At 32.9% G+C, this 11,947-nt stretch overlaps 1 protein-coding gene across 11 annotated transcripts in view; it reads right to left on the reverse strand.

Annotated features, from left to right (window-relative positions):
• LOC129806615 (sodium bicarbonate cotransporter 3) overlaps positions 1–9,496 on the reverse strand; it is a 53,229-nt gene extending 43,733 nt beyond the window's left edge. For 5 of the 11 annotated variants that reach the window (XM_055855332.1, XM_055855331.1, XM_055855329.1 and 2 more), the window contains exon 1: positions 8,355–9,496. The gene's annotated coding sequence lies outside the window, so the exon portion shown is untranslated. The remainder of the gene's footprint in view (positions 1–8,354) is intronic. The other 6 variants (XM_055855330.1, XM_055855328.1, XM_055855334.1 and 3 more) reach the window with 4 other exon arrangements.
• Positions 9,497–11,947: the final 2,451 nt, after the last annotated feature.

The raw sequence follows: 11,947 nt of genomic DNA on the forward strand, positions 1-11,947 counted from the left end.
TGTGTCAAATATACAAGATATCGCAACGCTTTTTTTCTTTATCTGTCTCTTAACGTGTCCTCCCCCGCTTAAAAAAAAAGCAGCGCATAGGAAAGAAACCTCATAAAACTGTTGACACACTTTTATTATCACTCAATCTCTAATTGTTACTTCTGTTAGCGAAATTGTGTTGGGAAGACGTGGACCATTTTCTCATAGCTCAATAGTAAAAGTATAACAACTCAATTTTGTGTGTCCGCTGCACTAAAGTGACTAAAGTCATTGGAAATCTTTCTGTTCCACAGAGTTAAAGAGATAGGGAAGGGGGATGGCATGTGGAAAATTGCTATGAAAACCAGTGATGGAAATCAAGGGCATTTCCTTGATTTCTAGTTCAGATGGTCAATAAATTAAAATGGGAATCCATAGAAGTGTCCCTGAAAGAGCTCCGAATGAGCATTCAGTGAATAGCATTTCTTCGATATCCGTTGCTGTCGAGAAGCAAATTGTTCCAAAAGAATCGTTTATCTCGCCAAGGGAGGGATTGGTTTTCAAAAAATGTACACCACATTACTAATGTCCATTTCTGTTAAAGTTAAAAAATACTACTCAAGCGTTAAGTTAAATAATTCTTCTTAAAAACAAGAATTTTCTAATCTGATTTAAATACAAATGTTACTTCGTACCGCTCGCGCTCTTTCGAATTTAGAAGTTCAGAACTTTATTTTAAGGTGTTATATCAGGTTAAATGCCCAAAACCAATGGTTTTTCGTGTTTTTTTTAGATAGATTTTCTAGAAATATACACGATTAAATATTGATATTTGCAACTTTAGCAGAACCTTAATGAAAAATAACACTTTTTTGGATTTCGGTTTATTTATCTTTAACAAATTTAAAAATTTATCGCGGTTTAAAACGTAGTTTCGAGAAAAACGCGTTGAAAGTTGGACAATATGATGTAGAACACAAATAGGGGAAAGGCTCATAATTTTGGACAGTTTTTAAATTTGGACACTTTGAGGGTAAAATTGGACACCAAAAGTAAATTAATTAAAATTATAGATTTTTATTCCAATACTTGATGAATAATGAATTATATCTAAATATTTGTTCTTTTTGGAAGATTTAACACGAAATTCGTTAAATTTTGAATATGATTTGAGTTAAAATTGCTTAGTTGGAAATTCAGTGTGAGCAATTGCTTACGGGACATATGACAGAAATTCGTGTGTACTTCAGTCGTATTTAGCTGTGGTGAATTACTAACAATCTTTCCTCGCTGTTTTTCAGTGATATTAATAAATATTCATTGAATATTGTGTTGATTCACATTAATGGTGATTTGTACATTTGACTTGACATTTGCCTTGTAAACTACATTTTTCGCGTGAAAAATGGGCAATTTTCTACGAGGTTCACCAGTGAAAGGATAGTCCTTATTTTGGACAGGTGTTTTTCTCTGGAAATTCCGTGAAGTTTTAGCTTTTGTGATGACAAGGTTATATAAATGCCTGGAGAAACAAAGGAGCACCATCTCTACGAACGAGATGTAGTGAGAAAATCCTTGAAAGGCTCCTGGAAAGGCCAGGGAATGAGCGAATCCGCGCGTACTTGGATTACCAAAGTCAACTCACTTGAATGAATGATATATCAAATTTCTGGGCTTCTTGTGACATTCTGCGGTTCCCTTACATAAACAGGAAGAGCACTTGGTAAGATAGGTTCTTGAAATAGAGAGAAACGGGCATCCTATTGAGGCGAATTATCTGTCCAAATATACAACCAAGTTGTCCAAAATAAGAGTCAAATTCACCTCCACATATCACGTAAGTATCTCTGGTAGTGACCCAATGATGTATGCTTCATAAATTGAAAGACAGTTGGTTGCTGAAGGGATACAGGTCCCTACTGTTACAAAAACAAGCCCATATTAAATGGAAATGGTAAGAATGTTTGGGTGGCTCGCATTATTCCATTGGTAAACAAGACCAATCTGAAAAAAGGTTATATATTTACTTAAAACATGTAAAACAAGTAAAACTACAACCTTTTATCCAGATTAGACTAGCTAACAAATGGAATATTGCGAGCCACCCAAACATTCTTATCATTTTCATTTAATATGGGCTTGTTTTTGTAATTGTAGGGACCTGTGTCTCTTCAGCGACCAAATGACTGTGAATTTTTTGAGCAGACATCAAATAGTCACTATCAGAGATATTTATAATGTAGTTATCGACCCCCTGAGTCAAAAGCCTAGGTCTGCCAGTAACGTTTTTTAGATGTGGTTGTACTTTATCGCCATATATTTTGACAATTTTCTATAAAATTAAACAATTGACGACGAAGATTCATTCCGGCAGTATATTTTTTCAATTCAATTCAATTCAATTATATATTTCTCCTCAAATCTTGCTTAGTTGCGTCTGCCGCCGACTTACCACTACCGATCTCATCAGGTAAACGGCAGAAACCCTGAATCACAGATCGTATATGCCAGAAAATGTTGTGTGTATACAATAAAATTGATTTACAAACATCTTTAAATAATGGATTAATAAAGTTTCCAATATCTCGTGGCGTCGGAATGTGAGGAATAAGCAGATTGAGGGAGGAAGCGACAGCTTGGCCGGATATATATCTGGACAATTTCCCATTTTAACTTTTTGTGATTTTCAACTTTTAACCTAAATTATAAATGATCAAAAAAACAGATTATTTCTTGATATTTATCAATACTTTTATATACATATATTTTCCATTGGCAAGTTTGGAAATGTACAAACTACAAACGCACCATTTGCCTCTCAAATGGCATAAACTCTAAATGTAACTGGTTTACATTAAGTTGGTTGCATGTTTTGACCATTTTGAATTACTTTTTCAAATTTAGGCAACAAACTTTTGACGAATAAAAAATGATCCACTTTTGGAAAAGAATAATTTTTTATATGGTATAAAATTAATTATTTTTTTCGAAATACATAAATAAGATCTACGGACTACAGGAAATTCATTTGCAAAAAGAAAAATTCGAAAAATTAATTTTTTCCATCATTTTTTGCACCCGGTTTCCCGATCACACATGAGGCAACAAACTTTTGACACCTACTGTAAGAGTATTATCCACTTTCGGCTTACCTTTCTCTACTATTAGTTTTCAAGAAAGATCAGTGAAACAGAAGTGGAAAATTTGCTGAACGATTTATTAATTTTAATTGATTAAATTTTACTTTCTCACTGACTAAATTGAATATTTTTACTGCATATCTGTACTGATCATTAGGTGTGATTCTTTCATAATCAGCCCTATTTTTAATTTTTGCTGATCACTTTTTCAATTTTGTTTTTATTAAATAACTTGAAAATTTTAACTGATTATTTTTATTTTTTTGCTGAGAGCTTTTTAATTTTTTACTGACTAATTGGAATATTTCTACTGATAATTTTTAACTTTTGATAAACCAAATTTTACTTTTTATTGGCCAATTTTTATTATTACAGCTAATCTTTAATTTTTTATTTAGCAAATTTTATTTTTTACTGATGAAAATGAATATTATACTGTTTTTTACTTGTCAAGTTTGAATATTTTAATGCGTTTTGCTATTATTTTAGCCATTTATGCTTATAATGAGCTACATTTTATTAGGATAAAGATTATTAACTATAAGAGGGTACGGTATAGTCGACTACTAAAAGGAATAAAGAATGTTTTTTCGCTAATTTTGTTTTATTTCTCTTTATTTTTAAATCGTAAAAACAATGTTTCCCAGATTTTCTCGTTCCTCATGCTCAAAATAGTTCAGGGTAAATAGAATCAGTTTATTCACGAAGTACAGTATTGAATAAGGTATATTATTTTCAGAATTACTTAGAAATACATAATTGTCTGAATATTAGAATAAGGCAAAAAACAAACGAGCAGTAAAAAATTCTAAATGGGCAGTAAAAAATTAAAAATGAGCAGTAAAATATCTAATTATGGTCAGTAAAAAATTAAATCTTTACAAAAATGGGCCTAATTTATATTATTTAACATTTAAAATAGTTCCATATAAACTGAAAAGCCCTTTATTTTCCCTTTGCCAAAATTTGGACGATAATATCAGTATTTCAAATTTTTTGTTACTGATCAATTTTAACTTTTTACTGCTCATTTATTCAATGCCTTAGAATAATACCTGGGTTTTAATTAAATGTAACTAGCCTGCTTGTTGTAAAACTTGATATTCTTTTCACTAATCATTATTCAGATTTATTTTAATTCGAGTTTTATCTCTCCTTTTTATAATTTCAAATTTTGTTCTTGAAGTTCTTTAAAGTATTTTTCTGAGTTGATTACGGAAATTGAACAGATGACTTCTGGGATAGAGGGCGAGTGCCTTCAAACTCTTTGAAATGACCTTAAAATATTCCAAGTGGTTATTTTTCAAGGTCAAAGCTTAAGAAGATTTTACAATGCATATTTCCTAACCGATTGGGATAATTTTAGGTTTGTTTGAAAGGTCTTGGAATCTACTACCAAGAATTTAGTTGATTTTTGTGTCAAAGTAAATTGTGATACTTTTACGATGTTCTGAATAATATTTTAAGTGCTTTATAAATCCATTCAAGTGGGTTGTGAATCGGTAGACATTGATATTTTTATGGTAATCTGAAAGTTTTTCGCAGGAGAAAAAAGGATTTTCCAGCGTTTCCAATCGGTGAAGGTAGTTTCTACAATTTTCTGATAGATTTTTCCGCAGAATAAAATTACTTATTCAAAATACGCAAATATTAAAATGTACATCACGTAATGTTGGCCGTCTTTCCTTGCTCTTCCAGCAACAGCAATCACATATTTTATTTCCGTCCACTTTTTCGCAAATTACAAATCGCCAGTGCCGAGGGGCTTGAGTTCGTGTTGAGAACTCTACGTTGCAATTTAATTGCTAGTGCACAGAAATATTGACTTTTAACCTCGATATCAAAATGCAGGAGCCAAGGGTGTCACACTATTTCCCACACTTCAGTAAATTGATGAGTCAAATTGTGTTTCAATGAACTGATGCATCCCTTCACTGAAAGCTCTCATGAAAGCTCATCTCATGTTCTTATCTCTCCTACTTTTTTTTTCTTTCCCATTTATGTCGCCTATTAATGTTGAAATTCAGTGACCTAGTTACAAGTATCATCTCTTGGTCGATGCATGAGGCTCTTTTCATGCGTTGGCATTTTTCACCGACGCATGTTGTTTGTTAGAAAAAGGGCAGAAGGGGGATGAAAAAAAAAGATCGTGGGAGCTTTTTTGTAGAATTAACGTAATTGAGGGGGATTTTCATGGTCATGAAGGTTCTGGTTGGAAAGATGATTTTGGGGTGTAGCTTAGGAAAAAAAATTTTGCGTGGAGCTCCCAACAACCGGATATAATACAAATAAAATTGATAACTTGGCCTCTGAGTTTGTTTGATTAGAAGGCAAAAATTGCGTGAAATTTGTACCATTGAATCATGTAAGATCATATTTTTTTCGGGGGATTATTTGTCGTCATTTGCCAAGTTCCTTCTTGATTGCTCGACCTTCGAAAGAGAAGACTGTAATACAATTGCTCGATTTTGGTTGAAATTTAAGAAAATTGTGAGAAATTCCCTGGGATAACACCTGTTCTTTTTTTGTTTTCCTATCTGTCATCATCTTAAAGATCAAACGGTTAATAATATCGATTTTAGGTTTACCGTAACCTTCTTTTAATTCGCATTAATTTATTCAGTATAGAATTCGATTGAATAGAAGTGAATTAAAAAGACGTTATCAAAGACCGAAGTCGAAATCTTTAACCGTTTAGCCTCTATGCCGTAGACAGATTCAAAGACATAATACAGTAGACTCTCCCAAATTCGGACATCTTGGATCGAAATGTTAGACGAATTGGAGAAAAATTCGGGCATCAAATTGTTTGAAATGCAACGATTTTTTGTTTACCTGCATACTCATATTAAGTTTACATGCTCATATTAACTGGAAATCTCATGAAAGTGAAATAAATATATTTTTTGAAGAACGGGCTTTCACAAATTTTAAATACCTAAGAACCAAAATTTTACCCAGGTTTTATTGATCGAAATGAATTTTGGGGAAGCCTTACAAGTTTCGCACATTACTCTGGTTTCGAACGTTTTATATTTTCCCATATTCCTTTAACCCTTTAACAACGAGACAGTTTTTGCGGACCGAAAATCAGCAATAAATATGAAACCGATAAGCAAGATCAGTAAAATGTCTTACATTTATCCTTAGAAAATCCAAAAAAAAAGTCTGATTTGATGTATTTTTTGACTCTAGGAACGATAGGGACAAAAATAGCCCAAAAATTTAAGTAATTTTTCTGACGATACTAATGACTGATAATTTTCACTCTAACGAAAAATATAATGTCTGAGTATTGTAGTTTCTTTTCCCAAAACGGATCTGCTAAAAAAAAAGTGGAAGTATAAAAAATAATTAAAATTAATTTTCATTATGAGAATTTTTAAATTCGTCATTTTTGACCTTGAAAATTTACTATATAGCAAATAGCTGTAGACTTGTAAAAAATATCCTGGATTTATTCAACCTTCTACTTTACAATTACGTATAAATATAAAAAAAAAATAACTTTAGGTAGTCAGGAAAAATCATTTTCTTTATGGGACACCGGTGTTCCAATCATCCTTAAAGGGTTAACGAATCTGACCTGATTTTTTAGGAAATGTGTGACTTAAGACGAGCTCTTAAATTTTTTTGCCATACACAGAAAAATATATTTTGTCAAATTGTTTGTAAATTTTTGTAAATTCCTGATGGGGTCTTACTAAATTATCGTAAATGAACCCACAAGAAAATTCGTAAAAGTTTTTTTTTATTTTTCACAACTTTGAGCGTTTCACGAGCATTTTTTACAAACACTTAGTTGTACATTTTTGTTTATTTGACAAAACATTACGAACAAATGAGAAAATTTCACGAACATTTTTTGAGTGTTTACGAACATCTACAAAGAAATGTTTCTAAAAAACAAAAAAATGCTCGTCAAGTGATCATGTTACGAACAATTTTTGTGAAAAGTTCGAACATTTACGAACTTTTTTGTGGATTATACGATTTACGAGCATTTAGTAAGATCCCAATATGAATTCACAAACATTTACAAACAATTTCACATTTTTTGTGTAAGTCAGATTCATTAAAAGAATATGGGAAAAATATGAAGTATATTGAAGCCAGAATGGCTCCGTTCAGTAATAACCTTTCGAAGAGACAAAGCCATTCCAAATCCAAGCCAAACCTATTCGAACATCTACCGGAAGCCTAAAGTGCAAGTTCATGTACTCGCCGCTTTAGCGCTGATTGTTCTGCAATTTCGAATTTCGATATTCTTGACCAGAGGCGTGCAAGAACCGTTGAAACCGAATAAACGTCAAATAAAACATGTACGTCAATGGTCAAAACGCTACCAGAACAAACTTATTTTGACGTTTATTCGGTTTCAACGGTTCTTACACACCTGTGTTCTTGGCATTTCAAGCGTTAACAATGCCAACAACAGTGTGCAAGCGTTTGCTGCAAAAAGTGAATTTTGTGTAGTTTTGTAGAATTTCAGGATGGCAGAACGTTTTAATTGGAATTTTATTAAGATAAATGTCCATTTAACGACCTTACACACTTTTCTGTAACTCGTCGGTTTAAACTTTCGAACTTCCAACGGCTTTTTAGGTAAGTTTTCTCTGATATACCTTGGAATCGGTAAAGGAAAAACCTCAACCGGAGAGAGTTCTCAAATCGGGAACGAGAGGAGCATGTCCGAAGCCTGTACCACTTCCCCTACCGCATTTTTCTTAATTCTAATTTGGTTTTTATAATTATTTATTTTTATTTATTTTTTGTGGTTTATTAGATAAAACTGCATATTCTCGATTTAGGTTAGTTTTACCGTAATTTATAGAGATATCTTCTAAATCATTCACGATGTTGTCGCTTCTGTCGTATGTAATCAATTTTGAAATTTTGAGCATTCCGCGAATTTTCCTCGGATATTGTTTTTCGAGAGTAAGGTTGCCAGTGGATTGGTCTCTTGTTTACCATCTGTATTAGTGTTATGATGTTTTTTTCACTGTCCTTTGAGACACCAATAAAAAATGGTATGTTTTTCATTGGGAAAATTTGGTGGAAAAAAAATCGAATGGTGAATTAGTGGGAGGAATTTGAAAGGTGATTAGTTGATATTTTTGGGATGTCGTAGATAGAATGAGGTTTGCGGGGAAAAACCACATAAATAAAAGCCAGGTGAGGTGGAAAAGAATTTTTGGAGAGGTTGAAATTCCTGTTTATTATTTTATTATCAAATTCACTTACAATTATTGATAGCGCTGAAGACACCCCAACCAGTAGATGAATTATTCACTGGGAATAATGGCTAAATAATGATAATATTAGCTCCAAGATAGCGTTATATCATAATATCCAATAAAAAAAATTGTATATTGTTCGGTTGTAGAATATTTATGTGGTTTTAGGCAGCAAACAGACCACACAAAAAATTATTTATTTCAATGTCGAAGCAGAAAGTGCGAATTGGCTTTTGGGAAATAAATTTAGTTTGTCACTCGAATGAAGAAATAACCATGACAGCCACTTCTTTTTCACCACAAAATCACAATAATAAGAAGAAAAACTTATTTTTAACACACTTTCCACACTGCAGGAGCTTAAGAGAGTGAGATTTTTGCTGGTGTCTAGTTGAAGGTGCTTTATATCGATTTTTCCGCCAAGATTTTGCCACCAGAGAGTATGAGAAACTTGAGCATAAGAACACAAAATGAGTAATGATTCTATGTTTGTCTCGACAGGAGCTTTTTTATACTTTCAGTTCTCTTTAGCCTCCTCAAACACCCGGCGTCTCAGGCAATAATCGTCAAAACAACAAAAGTTTTATGTCTCTTGGACTCGCAGACAAAAGACTTACTTCTGAGATTCTTGAACGATTGTTGAGACAAGGAAAAAAAACAATAATCACATGATTTTGATCGCCTGTGGTCAATATCACGGATTTTGAGCTTTTTGTGTCTACCTTGAGGACTAGCTTTTGCACCTCTCTGTACACTGGTTAATGTTATTCCGGTTCTTTAGCTCAAACGCCAAAGAGTGGTTTTGTGTGTGGGAAAAAAAAGAAAAGCACACAGTTGGTCAATGAGTAAAATTGACACCTTCTAGCCACTAAGAACAGAAGGTAAAAAAAAACTATTGGAAACACAGGCAATTAAGCTAATATGAGCCACTAATGGTGATGTTAACAGATATAACAAATAAGTGCTAAATTCAACAATAGTTTTTCTCTTTCACTGAACAAACAATGGACATCCATTGTGGAGGCTAGCATAAAAGTTTTTCTTGGCAGACAAAGAAAGGGATTTTCCACAGCACAATGTTTCCTCGGGAAATGACAGAGCACAACTGAAGCTAGCAAAGTCGATTGGGTGGACAGAAAGCACTGTTGGAGAAATATATTCAATATTACTGTATATCCCCCCAGTTTTAATGCTCGTGGAAAGTATCAAGAGAGAAGCGCGCATATTCAATATAAAATATCCACACTGTGCCTTGTGTACTTTAACTGTAAGCTAAATCAATGTGAGGAAGCGAGACGGTTGAAATGCAAGAGAGAGACAGTATGAATAATACCAACAAACCCGGCAAATTTTATGGGGAAATGCCTGATACCGAGGCTGTTTGTCTGTGTGGGTGGGAGGGAATGAGACAGCATCATCCATATGGATTTTTGTTGGAGCTCATAAAGTCCTTTGAGTACCCAGCTATTGCTCTTAACCAGAACACTCACTCATACTTTAAGTAGGAAATTTGTTTAAATTGAATTTGACTGTTTAGTAATATTTACTACACTCAACTCTTCGTTATCCGGCACTTCGTTATCCGGGTGACAGCTGCCAAACACTGTCGGTTGATATATTCAAAATTATATTCACTAAACATGAAGTTTGTCCAGAGTGAATTAAAGTATTATTAACATTGTATCGAAGTTTTTAATACATAATTGTGACAAAAAAATGAAACATAAGCACATTATGAAGAAAATTCTCTTTTTCCTTGTCAGACAGAAAATAAATTCACACTGCACAAAATAGAAAAACCGTTGATCATTCAAAAAACCTAAATGTCATTTTGTTCCCCATTCAGCCCGATAACGAAGAGTCTACTGTATTATCTTATTTATTAATAACGTCATTTCAAAATGACAGAAAACTGTCAAAAAACGGACACACTAAAAATGATACAGCCTAGACCCCGCCGAGTGACCTTCAAAGTTGAAGCCAATTTCTTACTTTCACATATAAATGCGTGTAGGAGTTTTTCTGCACTCGTGACCGTTACAAGATATATGTCAAAATTGAGGTGTGCCTTGTGTACAAGACTCTGGGCCTTGTTAAGAGGGATAAATATACTATATATCTGTCTAAATGCGGTCTTGTCCTGAGAAGTCTACTCTGAGTATCTGATCAATTTGTGTGTTGGCTTCAAAGAGCTCCATATAAAAAAACACTTCGCCGGGGGCTAGAATACAGCAGATAGTGCATTTGAAGGGTTTCTTTGCCGTATTGACACGAAATCGACGTACGCAAAAATCCTTTGAATAAATTGAACCACAGAATTCACTTTTCGTCAAGTAGCCGCAACTTAACTTGCGTAAAGTCGGACAGTACTAAAAAATCGAACACACCGAAAGTCGTACTAAGAAGGACGGCTTTAGCACTAAATACATATCGCATTTTTTTCAGGAGGCTTCAAACACTAAATTTCATTAAATTTTCTTTTTGTTTTCTTTATATAAACTTTCAAAATTCTTTGTATGTGATTCTACTGAATTGATTATATATTTGGATAACGAAGTGTTCGACTTTTATTGCACAAAAAAATTTATTTAAGAATCTAAAATATGAAAAAACAACTATTACACTAAAACAAAAAAAATTTCATCATTTTGCGCCTTAATCTATGTAACTTTTACCACAGTACAACACTAAAATCATATATAATTTTTTCTTACGTTACTTCTAAACTGCGTTTATTCTGAAACTTTATCAAAAAATTGATGTTATGAAAAATATTTCAAAGAAAGTAGTGAAGATTATTCCATGAGATGTTATTAAGTTTACTAAAAATGATGAACATATAATAAATATTCTATCAAAACACAGCAATAACTCAAAATCACCAAAAACCGACATACACCGCTATAATATTAATGTTGTGATAATAAACTTCAGATCTTTCTTAAGTGTTTGCTTTTCCAAATTTTACCCTAGATAGCGCTAAAATCATCAAAGACCGATCAGCTTTCGGTAGTCGAATGTTCCAATAGGGCTTTATACGGAAACGTTTAAAATTCGTGTAATTTGATCACATTTAACACAGCCTCAATATAAGGAATAGATGTAATCAGTAATAATGTGGTTAATAGAACTTACTCTGTCATTGAGTACAGATGGTTCCGAGATACACTTTGGGATTATGCACCTAATGGGATTATATAACTTATTTTTCCTAGGGGAAAGTACTCTCCTTTCGAACGTTCATGCCTTCGAATAATGTGAATTTCTGTTACGTTTCCTAAGAGATTTTCACATGATTGTCACATAATTATCAATAATAAATTATTGATAGGAAACGTAACTGAAATTTACATTATTCGATGACATGAACGTTAGAAGGGACAGTACTTTCTCAATTTAGCAATAATTATTGATAATTATGTGACAATCATGTGGAAATCCCTTAGGAAACGTAACGGAAATTCTCATTATTCGAAGGCGTGAACGTTCGAAGGGAGAGTACTTTCCCCTACTACCAGTGGCAGTAAATTTGTGTAATCATTTTTGAATTAATACTGAAAGTATGCAAAATTTTTCAACGTGGTAAATTTGAAAAGTACC

This window comes from Phlebotomus papatasi, chromosome 3 (genome assembly GCF_024763615.1).
Source record: "Phlebotomus papatasi isolate M1 chromosome 3, Ppap_2.1, whole genome shotgun sequence".
Lineage (NCBI taxonomy): Eukaryota > Metazoa > Arthropoda > Insecta > Diptera > Psychodidae > Phlebotomus > Phlebotomus papatasi.